Consider the following 6130-nt stretch of genomic DNA (forward strand, 5'->3'; position numbering starts at 1 on the left):
TGGGAGATGGAGTGTGAGAGAGAGGGGGGGAATGGGAATGTGTATAAGAGAGATAGAGTAGGGAATGGGAGAGAGTGTGAAAGTTTGAGAGAGAGTAGGGGGTGGCAGGGAGAGCTTGTACAAGATGGGGGAGAGAGAGAGAGAGAGAGAGAGAGAGAGAGAGAGAGAGAGAGAGAGTAGGAGATGGGATAGAGTGTGAGAGAGAGTAGGGGATGTAAGTGAGAGAGTGAGAGTAGGGGATGGGGGAGAGAAAATAGAGAGGGAGAGAGAGTGCTTGAGAGAGAGATAGTAGGCAGTGCAAGAGGGAGTGGGAGAGGGAGAGAGGGGGGATGGGAGTGTGTGTGACAAGTCTAGAGAATAAGGGATGGGAGAGAAGAGAGAGAGAGGGGGGGGGATGGGAGTGTGTGTGTGTTTGTGAAAGAGAGAGAGTGGGGGATGGGAGAGGGGAGAGAGAGAGAGTAGGGGATGGGGGAGAGAGAGTAGGCGGTGGGAGAAGGAGCAGGAGAGGGAGAGAGGGGGGGAATGGGAATGTGTGTAAGAGAGATAGAGTAGGGGATGGGAGAGAGTGTGAGAGTGTGAGAGAGAGTAGGTGGTGGTAGAGAGAACTCGTATGGGATGGGAGAGTGTGAGAGAGAGTAAGGGATGGGAGAGGGAGAGATAGAGAGAGAGAGAGTGAGAGTAAGGGATGGGAGAGAGAGTAGACAGGGAGAGAGAGAGAGATAGTAGGTTGTAGGAGAGGGAAAGATATTGGGGCAAAAGAGTAGGGGATGGGAGAGAAGAGAGTGGGGGGATAAGAGTGTGTGTTTCTATGAAAGAGAGAGAGAGTAGGTCATGGGAGAGGGGAGAGAGTGTAGGGGATGGAGGATTGAGAGTAGGTGGTGGGAGAGGGAGAGAGTTAGAGTAAAGGATGGGAGAGATTATAGAGCCCATTTGCCATTGCACCAAAAGTCATAACTGTTAGTGAACATGGAACACCACATAATTAACCACCTGTGGGCAAGGGAGCGCATTGCATCACCCAACAATCTCCCCCTCGACGCGCATACCAGGTGCTTACACGGGTTGGGAAGGCACCGGGGAGATTTGAACCCATGACCAAGCCAAAACTAGGCTCTGATACCAATTGTAGAGATCATTTCCATTGCACCAAAAGTCATAACTGTTAGTGAACATGTAACACCACATAATTAACCACCTGTGTGTAGGAGAGTGCGTCGCATCACCCAAAAAGTCATAACTGTTAGTGAACATGGAACACCACATAATTAACCACCTGTGGGCAGGGGAGCATGTCGCATCACCCAACAATCTCCCCCTCGACGCGCATACCAAGTGCTTACACGGGTCGGGAAGGCACCAGGGAGATTTGAACCCATGACCAGGCCAGAACCAGGCTCTAATACCAATTGTAGGGCCCATTTTCTGTTGCACCAAAAGTCATAACTGTTAGTGAACATGGAACACCACATAATTAACCACCTATGGGCAGGGGAGCATGTCACATCACCCAACAGAGAGTGTGAGAGAGAGTAGGGGATGGGAGAGAGTGAGAGAGAGTAGGGAGAGGGAGATAGAGAGAGGGGGATGGGAGTGTGTGTGATAGATCTAGAGAGTAGGGGATGGGAGAGAAGAGAGAGAGAGGGGGGGATGGGAGTGTGTGTGTGTCTGTGAAGGAGAGAGAGTAGGGGATGGGAGAGAGTGTGATAGTGTGAGAGAGAGTATGGGGTGGCAGAGAGAGAGTATGGGATGGGAAATATAGAGTGAAAGGATGGGAGAGAGTGAGAGAGAGAGAGTAGGGGGTGGTAGAGAGAGAGAGAACGAGATGGGAGAGACAGAGTGAAAGGATGGGAGAGAATGTGAGAGAGAGTTGGGAAAGAGAGAGAGAGAGTAAGAGTAGGGGATTGGAGAGAGAGAGTAGAGAGGTGTAATGTCCCCATTTTAGCAGTTGACCAAGTGTGTGTGTGTGTTAGGCTTGTTCTTGGCATTTGAGGACGTTTATCCTCTCTTGTAACATTCTAGACATCATTTCCTTGGGGTTTGGCCTTTGGAATTATTTTTTATCGGCTTCATTATCAAGCAATTTAGTTGCATTTCCAGCTATAGGCAGATTTGGTATTTTGTTCATATCTTCTTCACTACATGTCTGACACTTATGCCACTTTGAGGGAATGATATTACGAAGGTAGTGGACTAATTGAAGGACAAATTACTGTAACAGAAAGTTCAAAAGCATGGGCTGGATTATTATCTCAATAATGTTGAAGTAATTAGCGAGTTGATAAATTTGCCATGTATTTGGTTTTATGAATTCTGAAAATAACATTTTATTGGCAGCAGTTCATTTCCACTTTGCATATTATTGTAGTTTCTTTCTTGTTTATGTTATATGATACCAATTCCATGCACAAAACACAACAAACAAATAAACGTTTGATTTTCAGAGTTATAAGGGGTTTAAAACATTAAACAGAGAAATAAGAGGTTGAATGCAAACTATTTGACATAATTCCTTTAAGCAATTTGGTTTAGTTTTTGGGACATTCAGGGGTGCCCATTACAAGAGGGAGAGAGAGAACTTGAGAGAGAGAGATAGTAGGTAGTGGGAGAGGAGGAAAGAGAGGGATGGGAGTGTGTGTGAGAGATCTAGAGAGTAAGGGATGGGAGAGGGGAGAGAGAGAGAGAGTAGCCCGAGAGAGAGAGAGAGAGAGAGAGAGAGTAGCGAATGGGAGAGAGAGAGACTACGTGGTGGGAGAGGTAGTGGGAGAGGGAGAGAGGGGGGATGGGAGTGTGTGTAAGAGAGAGGAGGGGATGAGAGAGAGTGTGAGAGAGAGTAGGAAGTGGTAGAGAGAGAGAGAACAAGATGGGAGAGAGAGAGTGAGAGAGTAGGGGATGGGAGAGACTGAGAGAGAGTAGGGAGAGCAAGATAAAGAGAGGGGTATGGGAGTGTGTGTGAAAAATCTAGAGAGTAGGGGATGGGAGAGAAGAGAGAGGGGGGATGGGAGTGTGTGTGTGTCTATGAAAGAGAGAGAGTAGGGGATGGGAGAGAGTGTGAGAGTGTGAGAGAGAGTAGGGGGTGGCAGAGAGAGAGTACAAGATGGGAGAGACAGAGTGAAAGGATTGGAAAGAGTGTGAGAGAGAGTAGTAGGTGGTAGAGAGAGAGTACAAGATGTGAGAGATAGAGTGAAAGGATGGGAGAGAGTGTGAGAGAGAGTAGGGGATTGGAGAGAGTGTGACAGAGAGTTGGGGATTAGAGAGAGAGAGAGTAAGAGTAGGAGATGGAGGAGAGAGAGAGAGAGTAGAGAGGGAGAGAGAGAACTTGAGAGAGATAGTAGGCGGTGGGACATGGAGTGGGAGAGGGGGAGAGAGAGGGGGGATGGGAGTGTGTGAGAGATCTAGAGAGTAGGGGATGGGAGAGGAGAGAGAGAGAGGGGGGGGGATGGGAGTGTGTATCTATAAAAGAGAGAGTTTAGGGGATGGGAGAGGGGGGAGAGAGAGAGAGAGAGAGTAGTAGATGTGAGAGAGTGTGAGAGAGAGTAGGGGATAGGAGAGAGTAGGGGGATGGGGGAGAGAGAGAGAGAGATAGTAGGAAGTGGGGGAGGGAGGATGGGAGAGTGTGTGAGAGATCTAAAGAGTAGGGGATGGTAGAGGAGAGAGGGTGAGAGGGGGAGAGAGAGTAGGTAGTGGGAGAGGGAGAGAAAGAAAGAGAGAGATAGTAGGGGATGGGAGAGGGGAGAGAGAGTAGGGAGGATGGAGAGTGATGTGTTTTCACATAGTGCGTACAGGCTATACTGCGTATGCACTATGTAAAATCACCTAAAAATGGTCAAAAATAAACTTTGAGGCCCATTTCATCCATTCTCTACTTTTGGTCTATTGTGCACTCTGTTATTTTGATAGAAATCATGGGTTTCAACATAGCAAACACTATTTCAACACTTTTTGAAGTTAGCAAACACTAATTTTAGTCATTGGATATGCGATTTGAAGACTTTGATTCCTTGTATAGAAAAGGTTAGTGCAATCCATTTTAAATATTGTTTGTTGATATATAGATACAAATTTGATTATGATTTGACATGTTGTTTAATATATAGTGACTTCATTGAAAATTGTATGTTTGAATGAAATGTTATTTCGAAATGGTTAGAAATTTGACAAGTTGTTTGATACAAATTGTGTATTCATTCAAATAATTAATTTTTTATATGTATTTGAATGATTTGTAATTTACACATTTTAAGCAATTTAGATGTTTGAATAATTTAACATGTAGAAATCATCATCATACCAAGGAAAAAACCAAAAACTCAAACAAATGAAGATAGGGAGAGAGATTTGGCAATTAAAAGAGATAAAATGAAATTACTACGTGAACAAAGAAAATTCCAAAGCAATAATGAAGAATTGACTTTTGATGAGGATCGAGAACCACTGGTACAAAGAAACAAAGAGGAAGAATTGGAAAGATGAAGAGAACAAATGAGACTATTATGCTCAAGAAGACAATTGAATTGTGAAGTTACACCATTTTACAATGTTGGAGTCATATTGTCCACTACACCATCTTACAATGTTGAAGTCATATTGTCCTCTCATGTTGAAGAGACATTGATTTGTAGATCCAACGATATACACACTCCATCATGTCATGTTGAAGGCACACCATCAACACATCAAGTAGGTGATATTCCATCTTTTGAATCTTATTGCCAAGGCACATCATCTTTGGTTCAAGGTACGTAATACACTCGACCTTATGTTAATGTTCAAAATGTTGAGGGAATTGAAGAGATTATAACACCTTCTAGAATTCGTTTTAGAAGACCAAAATATTTGATTGATATTGATAATAACATTTGAAAATCAATGCTTGACAAGATTAGCAAGTGTACTTGTCAAAGAAAAGTTAATTGTATGTGGAGATTTTTTTTGAAGAATTAAATATTATAGGTCAATGCCAATTATTTGTTGAAATGATGAGGAATTTTAAATTTAGGCTTATCATGAAGATTCTTGGGCTAAGAACGATGGCCGATTCAAATGAAAAAAACATTGTAAAGAATCTAATGAGTGCTTATGACAAAGTGGGTTTGAAATCATGCACCAAAGATAGTAATATCACAAGATGAGTACTTACATCAACAATAGTAAGTAGCCAAATGAAGAAAGCTTGATTTATGAGAAAGACAAGCAAAACATTAAAAATTGGTAGAGGTACTCTAAGGAGAGCCATGCTAAGGCGTGAGAGATTGGAAGATCCAACAAAAAATGAGTTATGTACATTTAGTGGTAGACTACCGTGAAAGGATAAATAAATTAGTGAAGCTTTGAAATCATTGATCGAAGATTTTTTGAAAAGTAACACACGTGTTTCCTCTAATCAAAGAGATGTTCTAAGAAGGAGGATTGGTAGCCAAAATCGTGACCCACATGCGAAACATTTTTTGGACTCAACTTAGACAATTTTTTGCAAAATTTATTGGTATGTATACTCAAATTCAAATAAGTCAAAGATTTTTTGAGATGGGTAAACCTTTTTATGTCAAGATAAATCACACATGCACAACTTATTGTTCTAGGATACATATAGAATTTTCTAACCATTTTGATGTTTTTAGGCATATATGTGTGTTTTTGCATTCTAAGTTTGTTTTGCAAGATTGTGACATGAATGAGCCACCAAGATCTTCAAGGGAATTCATATCCAACATTTTATGTGAAATAGGGGATGGCCCATAATTTTAGAAGACATCGTGGTTGGATGGTACATGCTTATTTTGTGGTTCTTTGCAACTTTTATCAGCTTGTCAACATATGGATAGTACAAATGCAATTGGAAAAGAAATAGTAGATTATGAAAAATTTAAGACAGTGAGATATACTCTAAAAGATGGGAAATAGGGAAAACGATGTGATTTAGTCATTGAAAGGATTCTAGTATATGAGTTCATGAAGATTTTTTGTGAAAAGATTATTTACGAGTATGCAAGGCATGCACATAGAGCTCAATAGATGGATTTGCAATTCAAGTTGTGCAAGCATATGTTTCCACTAGATACCATTGTTTCTGTTGTAGACTTCGTAGAGAACTACACACTACAACCACAAAATAAGATGCAAGAAAAGTATT

This window comes from Cupressus sempervirens, chromosome 4 (assembly GCF_028749045.1).
Source record: "Cupressus sempervirens isolate cs-2001-9-10 chromosome 4, ASM2874904v1, whole genome shotgun sequence".
Taxonomy (NCBI): Eukaryota; Viridiplantae; Streptophyta; class Pinopsida; order Cupressales; family Cupressaceae; genus Cupressus; species Cupressus sempervirens.